The sequence below is a fragment of the Dendrobates tinctorius genome, unplaced genomic scaffold (genome assembly GCF_039654945.1).
Source record: "Dendrobates tinctorius isolate UK_male_01 unplaced genomic scaffold, ASM3965494v1 ptg000362l, whole genome shotgun sequence".
Lineage (NCBI taxonomy): Eukaryota > Metazoa > Chordata > Amphibia > Anura > Dendrobatidae > Dendrobates > Dendrobates tinctorius.
The window spans coordinates 1,125,232-1,147,524 of NW_027362028.1; the positions used below are offsets into that span (position 1 = coordinate 1,125,232).

The 22,293-nt window shown below is 38.3% G+C and overlaps 1 long non-coding RNA gene across 1 annotated transcript in view; it reads left to right on the forward strand.

Moving 5' to 3' along the window:
* Positions 1-2,026: 2,026 nt before the first annotated feature.
* The window catches only part of LOC141075572 (uncharacterized), a 57,815-nt gene continuing 37,548 nt past the window's right edge, over positions 2,027-22,293 (forward strand). Inside the window, exons 1-2 of the long non-coding RNA XR_012227299.1 lie at positions 2,027-2,053; positions 4,076-4,178. This is a non-coding gene — a long non-coding RNA (uncharacterized lncRNA). The remainder of the gene's footprint in view (positions 2,054-4,075; positions 4,179-22,293) is intronic.

Sequence of the window (22,293 nt, forward strand, 5' to 3'; positions counted from 1 at the left end):
CCACCGGACTACTACCCCTAATATCCACATCATCCCGTCAGCCAGAGCCACCGGACTACTACCCCTAATATCCCACATCATCCCGTCAGCCAGAGCCACCGGACTACTACCCCTAATATCCCACATCATCCCGTCAGCCAGAGCTACCGGACTACTACCCCTAATATCCCACATCATCCCGTCAGCCAGAGCTACCGGACTACTACCCCTAATATCCACATCATCCCATCAGCCAGAGCCACCGGACTACTACCCCTAATATCCACATCATCCCGTCAGCCAGAGCCACCAGACTACTACCCCTAATATCCCACATCATCCTATCAGCCAGAGCCACCGGACTACTACCCCTAATATCCACATCATCCCGTCAGCCAGAGTCACCGGACTACTACTCCTAATATCCCACATCATCCCGTCAGCCAGAGACACCGGACTACTACCCCTAATATCCCATATCATCCCATCAGCCAGAGCCACCGGACTACTACCACTAATATCCCACATCATCCCATCAGCCAGAGCCACCAGACTACTACCCCTAATATCCACATCATCCCGTCAGCCAGAGACACCGGACTACTACCCCTAATATCCCACATCATCCCATCAGCCACAGCCACCGGACTACTACCCCTAATATCCCACATCATCCCATCAGCCAGAGCCACCAGACTACTACCCCTAATATCCCACATCATCCTATCAGCCAGAGCCACCGGACTACTACCCCTAATATCCACATCATCCCGTCAGCCAGAGTCACCGGACTACTACTCCTAATATCCCACATCATCCCGTCAGCCAGAGACACCGGACTACTACCCCTAATATCCCATATCATCCCATCAGCCAGAGCCACCGGACTACTACCACTAATATCCCACATCATCCCATCAGCCAGAGCCACCAGACTACTACCCCTAATATCCACATCATCCCGTCAGCCAGAGACACCGGACTACTACCCCTAATATCCCACATCATCCCGTCAGCCAGAGCCACCGGACTACTACCCCTAATATCCCACATCATCCCGTCAGCCAGAGCCACCGGACTACTACCCCTAATATCCCACATCATCCCGTCAGCCAGAGACACCGGACTACTACCCCTAATATCCCACATCATCCCATCAGCCAGAGCCACCGGACTACTACCCCTAATATCCCACATCTTCCCGTCAGCCAGAGACACCGGACTACTACCCCTAATATCCCACATCATCCCGTCAGCCAGAGCCACCGGACTACTGCCCCTAATATCCCACATCATCCCGTCAGCCAGAGCCACCGGACTACTACCACTAATATCCCACATCATCCCGTCAGCCAGAGCCACCGTACTACTACTCCTAATATCCCACATCATCCCGTCACCCTGGGGTCAGAACCAGAGCGCTGAGTGAATTTGCCCTGCCTTCCATACCAATGATCCTTTAATAGAAGCCTGGGGTGAGAATCAGAGCGCTGAGGGATTTACCGTAACTTCCATACCAGAGATCCCTTTAAGAGAGGCCTGGGGTCAAAACCAAAGCGCTGGATGGATTTTCCCTGACTTTCATACCTATGTTCCCTTTAATGGAGGCCTGGGGTCAGTACCAGAGCATTTGAAGGCAATTGCCCTGGCTTCCATACCGGGGATCCCTTTAAGAGGGGCCTGGGGTCAAAATCAGAGTGCAGAGTGGAATTGCCCTAACTTAAATACCAGTGATCTCTTTAAGACAGGGGTCGCCAACCACCGGTCCACGGCCCAGCATCGGGCCATTGCAGTACCCTTGCCGGTCCGCGGACACAAAGGGAGCCGGCGGCGGTGCAGCAGCCGATACTGACCTAGCGGTCCCTGTCGGCGCGGTGGCTTCATCCAGCGCTGAGCGGTCAAGTGTACCGCTCATTTAAGGTCATGAATATGGACGCCACTCATCTCCCATAGGCATGGCGCTCATATTCATAGACCTTAATGAGCGGTAGCACGTGACCGCTCCGTACAGGAGCTGAAGCGCCGCAAGATGCAGGGAGGGAAGTTCAGTGGAAGGAAGGTCAGCGATGTGAAGGTAAGTATGATGGGGGAGGATGGGGGAGCCAAGCAGAGCCATATATACAAGGGAGGGAGAGTGGGAGCGGAGCCATATATACAAGGGAGGGAGAGTGGGAGCGGAGCCATATATACAGGGGAGGGAGAGTAGGAGCAGAGCCATATATACAAGGGAGGGAGAGTGGGAGCGGAGCCATATATAAGGGAGGGAGAGTGGGAGCAGAGCCATATATACAAGGGAGGGAGAGTGGGAGCAGAGCCATATATACAGGGGAGGGAGAGTGGGAGCGGAGCCATATATACAAGGGAGGGAGAGTGGGAGCGGAGCCATATATACAAGGGAGGGAGAGTGGGAGCAGAGCCTTATATACAAGGGAGGGAGAGTGGGAGCAGAGCCTTATATACAAGGGAGGGAGAGTGGGAGCAGAGCCTTATATACAAGGGAGGGAGAGTGGGAGCGGAGCCGTATATACAAGGGAGGGAGAGTGGGAGCGGAGCCATATATACAAGGGAGGGAGAGTGGGAGCGGAGCCATATATACAAGGGAGGGAGAGTGGGAGCGGAGCCATATATACAGGGGAGGGAGAGTAGGAGCAGAGCCATATATACAAGGGAGGGAGAGTGGGAGCGGAGCCATATATACAAGGGAGGGAGAGTGGGAGCGGAGCCATATATACAGGGGAGGGAGAGTAGGAGCAGAGCCATATATACAAGGGAGGGAGAGTGGGAGCGGAGCCATATATACAAGGGAGGGAGAGTGGGAGCGGAGCCATATATACAGGGGAGGGAGAGTGGGAGCGGAGACATATATACAAGGGAGGGAGAGTGGGAGCGGAGCCATATATACAAGGGAGGGAGAGTGGGAGGGGAGCCATATATACAAGGGAGGGAGAGTGGGAGCGGAGCCATATATAAGGGAGGGAGAGTGGGAGCGGAGCCATATATACAAGGGAGGGAGAGTGGGAGCGGAGCCGTATATACAAGGGAGGGAGAGTGGGAGCAGAGCCATATATACAAGGGAGGGAGAGTGGGAGGGGAGCCATATATACAAGGGAGGGAGAGTGGGAGCGGAGCCATATATAAGGGAGGGAGAGTGGGAGCGGAGCCATATATACAAGGGAGGGAGAGTGGGAGCGGAGCCATATATACAGGGGAGGGAGAGTGGGAGCGGAGCCATATATACAAGGGAGGGAGAGTGGGAGCGGAGCCATATATACAAGGGAGGGAGAGTGGGAGGGGAGCCATATATACAAGGGAGGGAGAGTGGGAGCGGAGCCATATATAAGGGAGGGAGAGTGGGAGCGGAGCCATATATACAAGGGAGGGAGAGTGGGAGCGGAGCCATATATACAAGGGAGGGAGAGTGGGAGCAGAGCCATATATACAGGGGAGGGAGAGTGGGAGCAGAGCCATATATACAAGGGAGGGAGAGTGGGAGCAGAGCCATATATACAAGGGAGGGAGAGTGGGAGCGGAGCCATATATGCAAGGAAGGGAGAGTGGGAGCGGAGCCATATATACAAGGGAGAGAGAGTAGGAGCGGAGCCATATATACAAGGGAGGGAGAGTGGGAGCGGAGCCATATATGCAAGGAAGGGAGAGTGGGAGCGGAGCCATATATGCAAGGGAGGGAAAGTGGGAGCGGAGCCATATATACAAGGGAGGGAGAGTAGGAGCGGAGCCATATATACAAGGGAGGGAGAGTGGGAGCGGAGCCATATATGCAAGGGAGGGAGAGTGGGAGCGGAGCCATATATACAGGGGAGGGAGAGTAGGAGCAGAGCCATATATACAAGGGAGGGAGAGTGGGAGCGGAGCCATATATGCAAGGGAGGGAGAGTGGGAGCGGAGCCATATATACAAGGGAGGGAGAGTGGGAGCGGAGCCATATATACAAGGGAGGGAGAGTGGGAGCGGAGCCATGTATACAGAATGGGACAGGGGAGCCATGCATACATTTTCTGATGATTAGAAAATGATCAGCATGTACAGAACTCCAGTACAATCTTTCTTAAGTGCTCAATGCTCCATTTCCTTGTAGGTTCCAATCATCATTAGCAGTGACGGTCATCAGTAGAAGTAGCCCAGTGCTCCCACTGAAACAGAGAAACAAGCCAGGTGCTCCCACTCATTCAAAACCTATGGTGAGTTGAATCACATTATAAATGTTATAATTAAATGATAAGTATGCACTGCTAAACTACAACCGCGTCCATAGCCCCGCCCCTGTCACACCTCCATCCCCACCCTGAAGGGCCATGGAAGAATGATCATGCTTGAAGCCGGTCCCTGGTGCAAAAAAGGTTGGGGACCACTGCTTTAAGAGACCCTGGGGAGGTCAGAACCACAGAGCTGAGTGGAAAGGTCCTAACTTCCATACCGGGGATCCCTATAAGAGAGGCCTGGGGTCAGAATCAGAGCACTGGATGGATTTGCCCTGACTTCCATACCAACGATCCCTTTAAGAGAGGCCTGGGGTCTGTATCAGAGCGCTGAGGGATTTGCCCTCACTTCCATAACGGAGATCCCTTTAAGAGGGAAGGTGCCTATGGGATGGAGGATGTGTGATGTGTATATGGGCACTGGAGGGGTGATCCATTTCTGTCATGTGCTCTCTGCTCCTTTCTGGGGGCAGACAATGGCTGGGAGCTTATGTTCCCAGGGATGCTAGATTTCTCCCACCCAGTCACTGTCTGCTGAGGTTTTGTCGAGTTGGGAAAACTGTTGCTCATAGCAGCCAATCACAACTCAACTTCTTTTAAACAGTGCTGGTGAAATGAAAGATGCTTCGTGATTGGTTGGTGACACACACACACATTCAATTTTATATATATAGATTAGAAGAATCCCTTTAAGGCATCCTTTTCTGTGTAATCTCGCTTTTATCAGCCAGTGCTTTGTTTTTTTCTCTGTCTTCATATACTGTAAAATAGACTTGTTATAAATATTAACACAATCCAGAGACATTTGGCGGACAGCTGCCGAAAGGGTCAATCCCAGAGGATAGAAAGGGGCAAGGAATCTCCCATTACAAGATTCACCCTGGAAATTCAAGTCATCAGGGACCATTATACATTACTGGAGAATTGGGTCTCGGGATCTTATAGGAATATATAAATTATAGCTGGATTCATGCAAGCTAGTCCAGAAGAAAGGCCAGAGTGCCCGGGAGCCCCATTACTGTATGTGAATTTATCCAGTGATACTTTATACATGCACTGGTTTGCATACTGGGGTCGGAGGGCGACACTGAGACTTGTCCTGGGTCACATTGCAGAAAGAGAGGTAATGAACCCTAGATCTCCTTTGGGGCTTAATTTACATTTGATGCTGCCATCGGCAACAGGACTGAGTACACCCCATAATCACTTGCGTGCAGAAAAGAGCAGTGGCATCCAAGCATTCACATATGCACACTCACTACATAAAGACATAAACAACATATGCACACTCACTGCATACAGCCATAAATCTATATATGAACACTCACTGCATACAGCCAAAAATCTATATATGAATACTCACTGCTTACAGCCATAAATCAAAATATGAATACTCACTGCATACAACCATAAATCAAAATATGAATACTCACTGCATACAGCCATAAATCAATATATGAATACTCACTGCATACAGACATAAATCAATATATGAACACTCACTGCATACAGCCATAAATCAATATATGAATACTCACTGCTTACAGCCATAAATCAATATATGAACACTCACTGCATACAGCCATAAATCAATATATGAACACTCACTGCATACAGCCATAAATCAATATATGAATACTCACTGCTTACAGCCATAAATCAATATATGAACACTCACTGCATACAGCCATAAATCAATATATGAATACTCACTGCTTACAGCCATAAATCAATATATGAACACTCACTGCATACAGCCATAAATCAATATATGAATACTCACTGCTTACAGCCATAAATCAATATATGAACACTCACTGCATACAGCCATAAATCAATATATGAATACTCACTGCTTACAGCCATAAATCAATATATGAATACTCACTGCATACAGCCATAAATCAATATATGAACACTCACTGCATACAGCCATAAATCAATATATGAATACTCACTGCTTACAGCCATAAATCAATATATGAACACTCACTGCATACAGCCATAAATCAATATATGAACACTCACTGCATGCAACCATAAATCAATATATGAACACTCACTGCATACAGCCATAAATCAATATATGAATACTCACTGCATACAACCATAAATCAATATATGAACACTCACTGCATACAGCCATAAATCAATATATGAATACTCACTGCTTACAGCCATAAATCAATATATGAATACTCACTGCATACAACCATAAATCAATATATGAACACTCACTGCATACAGCCATAAATCAATATATGAATACTCACTGCATACAGCCATAAATCAATATATGAATACTCACTGCTTACAGCCATAAATCAATATATGAACACTCACTGCATACAGCCATAAATCAATATATGAATACTCACTGCATACAACCATAAATCAATATATGAACACTCACTGCATACAGCCATAAATCAATATATGAATACTCACTGCATACAACCATAAATCAATATATGAATACTCACTGCATACAGCCATAAATCTATATATGAACACTCACTGCATACAACCATAAATCAATATATGCACACTTACTGCATACAGCCATAAATCAATATATGAATACTCACTGCATACAGCCATAAATCAATACTGTATATGAACACTCACTGCATACAGCCATAAATCAATATATGAATACTCACTGCATACAGCCATAAATCTATATATGCACACTCACTGCATACAACCATAAATCAATATATGAATACTCACTGCATACAGCCATAAATCAATATATGAATACTCACTGCATACAGCCATAAACCTATATATGCACACTCACTGCATAGAGCCATAAATCTATATATGCACACTCACTGCATACAACCATAAATCAATATATGAATACTCACTGCATACAGCCATAAATCTATATATGAACACTCACTGCATACAGCCATAAATCTATATATGCACACTTACTGCATACAGCCATAAATCAATATATGAATACTCACTGCATACAACCATAAATCAATATATGAATACTCACTGCATACAGCCATAAATCTATATATGCACACTCACTGCATAGAGCCATAAACAACATATGCACACTTACTGCATACAGCCATAAATCAATACTGTATATGCACACTCACTGCATACAGCCATAAATCTATATGTGAACACTCACTGCATACAGCCATAAATCAATATATGAATACTCACTGCATACAGCCATAAATCTATATATGCACACTCACTGCATACAACCATAAATCAATATATGAATACTCACTGCATACAGCCATAAATCAATATATGAATACTCACTGCATACAGCCATAAACCTATATATGCACACTCACTGCATAGAGCCATAAATCTATATATGCACACTCACTGCATACAACCATAAATCAATATATGAATACTCACTGCATACAGCCATAAATCTATATATGAACACTCACTGCATAAAGCCATAAATCTATATATGCACACTTACTGCATACAGCCATAAATCAATATATGAATACTCACTGCATACAACCATAAATCAATATATGAATACTCACTGCATACAGCCATAAATCTATATATGAACACTCACTGCATACAGCCATAAATCTATATATGCACACTTACTGCATACAGCCATAAATCAATATATGAATACTCACTGCATACAACCATAAATCAATATATGAACACTCACTGCATACAACCATAAATCAATATATGCACACTTACTGCATACAGCCATAAATCAATATATGCACACTCACTACATAAAGACATAAACAACATATGCACACTTACTGCATACAGCCATAAATCAATACTGTATATGCACACTCACTGCATACAGCCATAAATCTATATATGAACACTCACTGCATACAGCCGTAAATCTATATATGCACACTCACTGCATACAGCCATAAATCTATATATGTACACTCACTGCATACAGCCATTAATCAATACTGTATATGCACACTCACTGCATACAGCCATAAATCTATATATGCATACTCACTGCATACAGCCATAAACCTATATATGCATATTCACTGCATACAGCCATAAATCTATATATTCACACTCACTGCATACAACCAAAAATCTATATATGCACACTCACTGCATACAACCATGAATCAATATATGAATACTCACTGCATACAGCCATGAATCAATATATGAATACTCACTGCATACAGCCATAAACCTATATATGCACACTCACTGCATAGAGCCATAAATCTATATATGCACACTCACTGCATACAGCCATAAATCTATATATGTACACTCACTGCATACAACCATAAATCAATATATGAATACTCACTGCTTACAGCCATAAATCAATATATGAATACTCACTGCATACAGCCATAAATCAATATATGAATACTCACTGCATACAGCCATAAATCTATATATGAACACTCACTGCATACAGCCATAAATCAATATATGAATACTCACTGCATACAACCATAAATCAATATATGAATACTCACTGCATACAGCCATAAATCTATATATGAACACTCACTGCATACAACCATACATCAATATATGAATACTCACTGCATACAGCCATAAATCAATATATGAATACTCACTGCATACAGCCATAAATCTATATATGCACACTCACTGCATACAACCATAAATCAATATATGAATACTCACTGCATACAGCCATAAATCAATATATGAATACTCACTGCATACAGCCATAAACCTATATATGCACACTCACTGCATAGAGCCATAAATCTATATATGCACACTCACTGCATACAACCATAAATCAATATATGAATACTCACTGCATACAGCCATAAATCTATATATGAACACTCACTGCATAAAGCCATAAATCTATATATGCACACTTACTGCATACAGCCATAAATCAATATATGAATACTCACTGCATACAACCATAAATCAATATATGAATACTCACTGCATACAGCCATAAATCTATATATGAACACTCACTGCATACAGCCATAAATCTATATATGCACACTTACTGCATACAGCCATAAATCAATATATGAATACTCACTGCATACAACCATAAATCAATATATGAACACTCACTGCATACAACCATAAATCAATATATGCACACTTACTGCATACAGCCATAAATCAATATATGCACACTCACTACATAAAGACATAAACAACATATGCACACTTACTGCATACAGCCATAAATCAATACTGTATATGCACACTCACTGCATACAGCCATAAATCTATATATGAACACTCACTGCATACAGCCGTAAATCTATATATGCACACTCACTGCATACAGCCATAAATCTATATATGTACACTCACTGCATACAGCCATTAATCAATACTGTATATGCACACTCACTGCATACAGCCATAAATCTATATATGCATACTCACTGCATACAGCCATAAACCTATATATGCATATTCACTGCATACAGCCATAAATCTATATATTCACACTCACTGCATACAACCAAAAATCTATATATGCACACTCACTGCATACAACCATGAATCAATATATGAATACTCACTGCATACAGCCATAAATCAATATATGAATACTCACTGCATACAGCCATAAACCTATATATGCACACTCACTGCATAGAGCCATAAATCTATATATGCACACTCACTGCATACAGCCATAAATCTATATATGTACACTCACTGCATACAACCATAAATCAATATATGAATACTCACTGCTTACAGCCATAAATCAATATATGAATACTCACTGCATACAGCCATAAATCAATATATGAATACTCACTGCATACAGCCATAAATCTATATATGAACACTCACTGCATACAGCCATAAATCAATATATGAATACTCACTGCATACAACCATAAATCAATATATGAATACTCACTGCATACAGCCATAAATCTATATATGAACACTCACTGCATACAACCATACATCAATATATGAATACTCACTGCATACAGCCATAAATCAATATATGAATACTCACTGCATACAGCCATAAATCTATATATGCACACTCACTGCATACAACCATAAATCAATATATGAATACTCACTGCATACAGCCATAAATCAATATATGAATACTCACTGCATACAGCCATAAACCTATATATGCACACTCACTGCATAGAGCCATAAATCTATATATGCACACTCACTGCATACAACCATAAATCAATATATGAATACTCACTGCATACAGCCATAAATCTATATATGAACACTCACTGCATACAGCCATAAATCTATATATGCACACTTACTGCATACAGCCATAAATCAATATATGAATACTCACTGCATACAACCATAAATCAATATATGAATACTCACTGCATACAGCCATAAATCTATATATGAACACTCACTGCATACAACCATAAATCAATATATGCACACTTACTGCATACAGCCATAAATCTATATATGCACACTCACTGCATAGAGCCATAAACAACATATGCACACTTACTGCATACAGCCATAAATCAATACTGTATATGCACACTCACTGCATACAGCCATAAATCTATATGTGAACACTCACTGCATACAGCCATAAATCAATATATGAATACTCACTGCATACAGCCATAAATCTATATATGCACACTCACTGCATACAACCATAAATCAATATATGAATACTCACTGCATACAGCCATAAATCAATATATGAATACTCACTGAATACAGCCATAAACCTATATATGCACACTCACTGCATAGAGCCATAAATCTATATATGCACACTCACTGCATACAACCATAAATCAATATATGAATACTCACTGCATACAGCCATAAATCTATATATGAGCACTCACTGCATACAGCCATAAATCTATATATGCACACTTACTGCATACAGCCATAAATCAATATATGAATACTCACTGCATACAACCATAAATCAATATATGAATACTCACTGCATACAGCCATAAATCTATATATGAACACTCACTGCATACAGCCATAAATCTATATATGCACACTTACTGCATACAGCCATAAATCAATATATGAATACTCACTGCATACAACCATAAATCAATATATGAACACTCACTGCATACAACCATAAATCAATATATGCACACTTACTGCATACAGCCATAAATCAATATATGCACACTCACTACATAAAGACATAAACAACATATGCACACTTACTGCATACAGCCATAAATCAATACTGTATATGCACACTCACTGCATACAGCCATAAATCTATATATGAACACTCACTGCATACAGCCATAAATCTATATATGCACACTCACTGCATACAGCCATAAATCTATATATGTACACTCACTGCATACAGCCATAAATCAATACTGTATATGCACACTCACTGCATACAGCCATAAATCTATATATGCATACTCACTGCATACAGCCATAAACCTATATATGCATATTCACTGCATACAGCCATAAATCTATATATTCACACTCACTGCATACAACCATAAATCTATATATGCACACTCACTGCATACAACCATGAATCAATATATGAATACTCACTGCATACAGCCATAAATCAATATATGAATACTCACTGCATACAGCCATAAACCTATATATGCACACTCACTGCATAGAGCCATAAATCTATATATGCACACTCACTGCATACAGCCATAAATCTATATATGTACACTCACTGCATACAACCATAAATCAATATATGAATACTCACTGCTTACAGCCATAAATCAATATATGAATACTCACTGCATACAGCCATAAATCAATATATGAATACTCACTGCATACAGCCATAAATCTATATATGAACACTCACTGCATACAGCCATAAATCAATATATGAATACTCACTGCATACAACCATAAATCAATATATGAATACTCAATGCATACAGCCATAAATCTATATATGAACACTCACTGCATACAACCATAAATCAATATATGCACACTTACTGCATACAGCCATAAATCAATACTGTATATGCACACTCACTGCATACAGCCATAAATCTATATATGCACACTCACTGCATACAACCATAAATCAATATATGAATACTCACTGCATACAGCCATAAATCAATATATGAATACTCACTGCATACAGCCATAAACCTATATATGCACACTCACTGCATAGAGCCATAAATCTATATATGCACACTCACTGCATACAACCATAAGTCAATATATGAATACTCACTGCATACAGCCATAAATCTATATATGAACACTCACTGCATACAGCCATAAATCTATATATGCACACTTACTGCATACAGCCATAAATCAATATATGAATACTCACTGCATACAGCCATAAATCTATATATGAACACTCACTGCATACAACCATAAATCAATATATGCACACTCACTGCATACAGCCATAAATCTATATATGCACACTCACTGCAAAGAGCCATAAATCTATATATGAACACTCACTGCATACAGCCATAAATCTATATATGAACACTCTCTGCATACAGCCATAAATCTATATATGCATACTCACTGCATACAGCCATAAACCTATATATGCACACTCACTGCATACAGCCATAAATCTATATATGCATACTCACTGCATACAGCCATAAATCTATATATGCATACTCACTGCATACAACCATAAATCAATATATGAATACTCACTGCATACAACCATAAATCAATATATGAGCACTCACTGCATACAGCCATAAATCTATATATGTACACTCACTGCATACAACCATAAATCAATATATGAATACTCACTGCATACAGCCATAAATCTATATATGAACACTCACTGCATACAGCAATAAATCTATATATGCATACTCACTGCATACAGCCATAAATCTATATATGAACACTCACTGCATACAGCCATAAATCAATATATGAATACTCACTGCATACAGCCATAAATCAATATATGAACACTCACTGCACACAGCCATAAATCAATATATGAATACTCACTGCATACAGCCATAAATCAATATATGAACACTCACTGCCTACAGCCATAAATCTATATATGAACACTCACTGCATACAGCCATAAACCAATGTATGCACAGTCACTACATACAGCCATAAATCTATATATGCACACTCACTGCATACAGCCATGAATCAATATATGAACACTCACTGCATACTGTACAGCCATAAATCTATATATGCACACTCACTGCATACAGCCATAAATCAATATATGAATACTCACTGCATACAGCCAAAAATCTATATATGCATACTCACTGCATACAGCCATAAATCAATATATGTACACTCACTGCATACAACCATAAATCAATATATGAATACTCACTGCATACAGCCATAAATCAATATATGAACATTCACTGCATACAGCCATGAATCTATATATGCACACTCACTGCATACAGCCATAAATCAATATATGAATACTCACTGCATACAGCCATAAATCTATATATGCACACTCACTGCATACAGCCATAAATCAATATATGCATACTCACTGCATACAGCCATAAATCTATATATGCACACTCACTGCATACAGCCATAAATCAATATATGAATACTCACTGCATACAGCCATGAATCTATATATGCACACTCACTGCATACAGCCATAAATCAATATATGAATACTCACTGCATACAGCCATAAATCTATATATGCACACTCATTGCATACAGCCATAAATCAATATATGAATACTCACTGCATACAGCCATAAATCAATATATGAACATTCACTGCATACAGCCATGAATCTATATATGAACACTCACTGCATACAGCCATAAATCAATATATGAATACTCACTGCATACAGCCATAAATCTATATATGCACACTCACTGCATACAGCCATAAATCAATATATGCATACTCACTGCATACAGCCATAAATCAATATATGAACATTCACTGCATACAGCCATGAATCTATATATGCACACTCACTGCATACAGCGATAAATCAATATATGAATACTCACTGCATACAGCCATAAATCTATATATGCACACTCACTGCATACAGCCATAAATCAATATATGAACATTCACTGCATACAGCCATAAATCTATATATGCACACTCACTGCATACAGCCATAAATCAATATATGCATACTCACTGCATACAGCCATAAATCTATATATGCACACTCACTGCATACAACCATAAATCAATATATGAATACTCACTGCATACAGCCATAAATCAATATATGAACATTCACTGCATACAGCCATGAATCAATATATGTACACTCACTGCATACAACCATAAATCAATATCTGAATACTCACTGCATACAACCATAAATCAATATATGAACACTCACTGCATACAGCCATAAATCTATATATGAACACTCACTGCATACAGCAATAAATCAATATATGTACACTCACTGCATACAGCCATAAAACTATATATGTACACTCACTGCATACAGCCATAAATCTATATATGAACACTCACTGCATACAGCCATAAATCAATATATGTACACTCACTGCATACAGCCATAAATCAATATATGTACACTCACTGCATACAACCATAAATCAATATATGAATACTCACTGCATACAGCCATAAATCAAAATATGAACATTCACTGCATACAGTCATGAATTAATATATGTACACTCACTGCATACAGCCATAAATCTATATATGTACACTCACTGCATACAGCCATAAATCTATATATGAACACTCACTGCATACAGCCATAAATCTAAATATGCATACTCACTGCATAGAGCCATAAATCTATATATGCACACTCACTGCATACAGCCATAAATCAATATATGTACACTCACTGCATACAGCCATAAATCTATATATGAACACTCACTGCATACAGCCATAAATCTATATATATGTACACTCACTGCATACAGCCATAAATCTATATATGAACACTCACTGCATACAGCCATAAATCTATATATGAACACTCACTGCATACAGCCATAAATCAATATATGAACACTCACTGCATACAGCCATAAACCAATGTATGCACAGTCACTACATACAGCCATAAATCTATGTATGCATACTCACTGCATACAGCCATGAATCAATATATGAACACTCACTGCATACTGTACAGCCATAAATCTATATATGCACACTCACTGCATACAGCCATAAATCAATATATGAATACTCACTGCATACAGCCATAAATCTATATATGCATACTCACTGCATACAGCCATAAATCAATATATGAACACTCACTGCATACAGCCATAAATCTATATATGCATTCTCACTGCATACAGCCATAAATCTATATATGCATACTCACTGCATACAGCCATAAATCTATATATGCATACTCACTGCATACAGCCATAAATCTATATATGTACACTCACTGCATACAGCCATAAATCTATATATGAACACTCACTGCATACAGCCATAAATCAATATATGAACACTCACTGCATACAGCCATAAATCAATATATGAACACTCACTGCATACAGCCATAAATCTATATATGCATACTCACTGCATACAGCCATGAATCTATATATGTACACTCACTGCATACAGCCATAAATCTATATATGAACACTCACTGCATACAGCCATAAATCTATATATGAACACTCACTGCATACAGCCATAAATCTATATATGCATATTCACTGCATACAGCCATAAATCTATATATGAACACTCACTGCATACAGCCATAAATCAATATATGAACACTCACTGCATACAGCCATAAATCAATATATGAATACTCACTGCATACAGCCATAAATCTATATATGCAAATTCACTGCAAACAGCCATAAATCTATATATGCATACTCACTGCATACAGCCATAAATCTATATATGCATACTCACTGCATACAGCCATAAATCTATATATGTACACTCACTGCATACAGCCATAAATCTATATATGAACACTCACTGCATATAGCCATAAATCTATATATGAACACTCACTGCATACAGCCATAAATCAATATATGAACACTCACTGCATACAGCCATAAATCTATATATGCATACTCACTGCATACAGCCATGAATCTATATATGAACACTCACTGCATACAGCCATAAATCTATATATGAACACTCACTGCATACAGCCATAAATCTATATATGCATATTCACTGCATACAGCCATAAATCTATATATGAACACTCACTGCATACAGCCATAAATCAATATATGAACACTCACTGCATACAGCCATAAATCAATATATGAATACTCACTGCATACAGCCATAAATCTATATATGCAAATTCACTGCATACAGCCATAAATCTATATATGCATACTCACTGCATACAGCCATAAATCAATATATGAACACTCACTGCATACAGCCATAAATCAATATATGAATACTCACTGCATACAGCCATAAATCTATATATGCATACTCACTACATACAGCCATAAATCTATATATGAACACTCACTGCATACAGCCATAAATCAATATATGAATACTCACTTCATACAGCCATAAATCTATATATGCATATTCACTGCATACAGCCATAAATCAATATATGAACACTCACTGCATACAGCCATAAATCTATATATGAACACTCACTGCATACAGCCATAAATCTATATATGCATACTCACTGCATACAGCCATAAATCTATATATGCACACTCACTGCATACAGCCATAAATCAATATATGTACACTCACTGCATACAGCCATAAATCTATATATGAACACTCACTGCATACAGCCATAAATCTATATATATGTACACTCACTGCATACAGCCATAAATCTATATATGAACACTCACTGCATACAGCCATAAATCTATATATGAACACTCACTGCATACAGCCATAAATCAATATATGAACACTCACTGCATACAGCCATAAATCAATATATGAATACTCACTGCATACAGCCATAAACCAATGTATGCACAGTCACTACATACAGCCATAAATCTATATATGCATACTCACTGCATACAGCCATGAATCAATATATGAACACTCACTGCATACTGTACAGCCATAAATCTATATATGCACACTCACTGCATACAGCCATAAATCAATATATGCATACTCACTGCATACAGCCATAAATCAATATATGAACACTCACTGCATACAGCCATAAATCTATATATGCATACTCACTGCATACAGCCATAAATCTATATATGCATACTCACTGCATACAGCCATAAATCTATATATGCATACTCACTGCATACAGCCATAAATCTATATATGTACACTCACTGCATACAGCCATAAATCTATATATGAACACTCACTGCATACAGCCATAAATCAATATATGAACACTCACTGCATACAGCCATAAATCTATATATGCATACTCACTGCATACAGCCATGAATCTATATATGCATACTCACTGCATACAGCCATGAATCTATATATGCATATTCACTGCATACAGCCATAAATCTATATATGAACACTCACTGCATACAGCCATAAATCAATATATGAATACTCACTGCATACAGCCATAAATCTATATATGCAAATTCACTGCATACAGCCATAAATCTATATATGCATACTCACTGCATACAGCCATAAATCAATATATGAACACTCACTGCATACAGCCATAAATCAATATATGAATACTCACTGCATACAGCCATAAATCTATATATGCATATTCACTGCATACTGCCATAAATCTATATATGAACACTCACTGCATACAGCCTTAAATCAATATATGCATACTCACTGCATACAGCCATAAATCTATATATGAACACTCACTGCATACAGCCATAAATCTATATATGAACACTCACTGCATACAGCCATAAATCAATATATGTACACTCACTGCATACAGCCATAAATCAATATATGAACACTCACTGCATACAGCCTTAAATCAATATATGCATACTCACAGCATACAGCCATAAATCTATATATGAACACTCACTGCATACAGCCATAAATCTATATATGAACACTCACTGCATACAGCCATAAATCTATATATGAACACTCACTGCATACAGCCATAAATCAATATATGTACACTCACAGCATACAGCCATAAATCTATATATGTACACTCACTGCATACAGCCATAAATCTCTATATGAACACTCACTGCATATAGCCATAAATCAATATATGAACACTCACTGCATACAGCCATGAATCTATATATGAACACTCACTGCATACAGCCATAAATCAATATATGCACACTCACTGCATACAGCCATAAATCTATGTATGAACATTCACTGCATACAGCCATAAATCTATATATGAACACTCACTGCATACAGCCATAAATCAATATATGCACACTCACTGCATACAGCCATAAATCTATGTATGAACATTCACTGCATACAGCCATAAATCTATATATGAACACTCACTGCATACAGCCATAAATCAATATATGAATATTCACTGCATACAGCCATAAACCAATGTATGCACAGTCACTACATACAACCATAAATCTATATATGCATACTCACTGCATACAGCCATAAATCTATGTATGAACATTCACTGCATACAGCCATAAATCTATATATGAACACTCACTGCATACAGCCATAAATCAATATATGAATATTCACTGCATACAGCCATAAACCAATGTATGCACAGTCACTACATACAGCCATAAATCTATATATGCATACTCACTGCATACAGCCATGAATCAATATATGAACACTCACTGCATACTGTACAGCCATAAATCTATATATGAACACTCACTGCATACAGCCATAAATCAATATATGAATACTCACTGCATACAGCCATAAATCTATATATGCATACTCACTGCATACAGCCATAAATCAATATATGAACACTCACTGCATACAGCCATAAATCTATATATGCATACTCACTGCATACAGCCATAAATCTATATATGCATACTCACTGCATACAGCCATAAATCAATATATGAATACTCACTGCATACAGCCATAAATCTATATATGCATACTCACTGCATACAGCCATAAATCAATATATGAACACTCACTGCATACAGCTATAAATCTATATATGCATACTCACTGCATACAGCCATAAATCTATATATGCATACTCACTGCATACAGCCATAAATCTATATATGCATATTCACTGCATACAGCCATAAATCTATATATGTACACTCACTGCATACAGCCATAAATCTATATATGAACACTCACTGCATACAGCCATAAATCTATATATGAACACTCACTGCATACAGCCATAAATCAATATATGAACACTCACTGCATACAGCGATAAATCTATATATGCATACTCACTGCATACAGCCATAAATCTATATATGTACACTCACTGCATACAGCCATGAATCTATATATGAACACTCACTGCATACAGCCATAAATCTATATATGAACACTCACTACATACAGCCATAAATCTATATATGCATACTCACTGCATACAGCCATAAATCTATATATGCACACTCACTGCATACAGCCATGAATCAATATATGAACACTCACTGCATACAGCCATAAATCTATATATGCATATTCACTGCATACAGCCATAAATCAATATATGAACACTCACTGCATACAGCCATAAATCAATATATGAATACTCACTGCATACAGCCATAAATCTATATATGAACACTCACTGCATACAGCCATAAATCAATATATGAATACTCACTGCATACAGCCATAAATCTATATGCATATTCACTGCATACAGCCATAAATCAATATATGAACACTCACTGCATACAGCCATAAATCAATATATGCATACTCACTGCATACAGCCATAAATCTATATATGAACACTCACTGCATACAGCCATAAATCTATATATGAACACTCACTGCATACAGCCATAAATCAATATTTGAACACTCACTGCATACAGCCATAAATCTATATATGAACACTCACTGCATATAGCCATAAATCTATATATGAACACTCACTACATACAGCCATAAATCTATATATGCATACTCACTGCATACAGCCATAAATCTATATATGCACACTCACTGCATACAGCCATGAATCAATATATGAACACTCACTACATACAGCCATAAATCTATATATGCATACTCACTGCATACAGCCATAAATCTATATATGAACACTCACTGCATACAGCCATAAATCTATATATGAACACTCACTACATACAGCCATAAATCTATATATGCATACTCACTGCATACAGCCATAAATCTATATATGCACACTCACTGCATACAGCCATGAATCAATATATGAACACTCACTGCATACAGCCATAAATCTATATATGCATATTCACTGCATACAGCCATAAATCAATATATGAACACTCACTGCATACAGCCATAAATCAATATATGAATACTCACTGCATACAGCCATAAATCTATATATGAACACTCACTGCATACAGCCATAAATCAATATATGAATACTCACTGCATACAGCCATAAATCTATATGCATATTCACTGCATACAGCCATAAATCAATATATGAACACTCACTGCATACAGCCATAAATCAATATATGCATACTCACTGCATACAGCCATAAATCTATATATGAACACTCACTGCATACAGCCATAAATCTATATATGAACACTCACTGCATACAGCCATAAATCAATATTTGAACACTCACTGCATAAAGCCATAAATCAATATATGAACACTCACTGCATACAGCCATGATTCTATATATGCATATTCACTGCATACAGCCATAAATCTATATATGAACACTCACTGCATACAGCCATAAATCAATATATGAACACTCACTGCATATAGCCATAAATCAATATATGAACACTCACTGCATACAGCCATGAATCTATATATGCATATTCACTGCATACAGCCATAAATCTATATATGTACACTCACTGCATACAGCCATAAATCAATATATGAACATTCACTGCATACAGCCATAAATCTATATATGAACAATCACTGCATACTGTACAGCCATAAATCAATATATTAACACTCACTGCATACAGCCATAAATCTATATATGAACACTCACTGCATAGAGCCATAAATCTATATATGCACACTCACTGCATACAGCCATAAATCTATATATGAACACTCACTGCATACAGCCATAAATCTATATATGAACACTCACTGCATACAGCCATAAATCAATATATGAACACTCACTGCATACAGCCATAAATCAATATATGAACACTCACTGCATACAGCCATAAATCTATATATGAACACTCACTGCATACAGCCATAAATCTATATATGAACACTCACTGCATAATGTACAGCCATAAATCAATATATGAACACTCACTGCATACAGCCATAAATCTATATATGAACACTCACTGCATAGAGCCATAAATCTATATATGCACACTCACTGCATACAGCCATAAATCAATATATGAACACTCACTGCATACTGTACAGCCATAAATCTATATATGAACACTCACTGCATACAGCCATAAATCTATATATGAACACTCACTGCATACAGCCATAAATCTATATATGAACACTCACTGCATACAGCCATAAATCTATATATGAACACTCACTGCATACAGCCATAAATCTATATATGAACACTCACTGCATACAGCCATAAATCAATATATGAACACTCACTGCATACTGTACAGCCATAAATCAATATATGAACACTCACTGCATACAGCCATAAATCTATATATGAACACTCACTGCATGCAGCCATAAATCAATATATGAACACTCACTGCATACAAACATAAATCAATATATGAACACTCACTGCATACAGCCATAAATCTATATATGAACACTCACTGCATACTGTACAGCCATAAATCAATATATGAACACTCACTGCATACAGCCATAAATCTGTATATGAACACTCACTGCTTACAGCCATAAATCTATATATGCATACTCACTGCATACAGCCATAAATCAATATATGAACACTCACTGCATACAGCCATAAATCT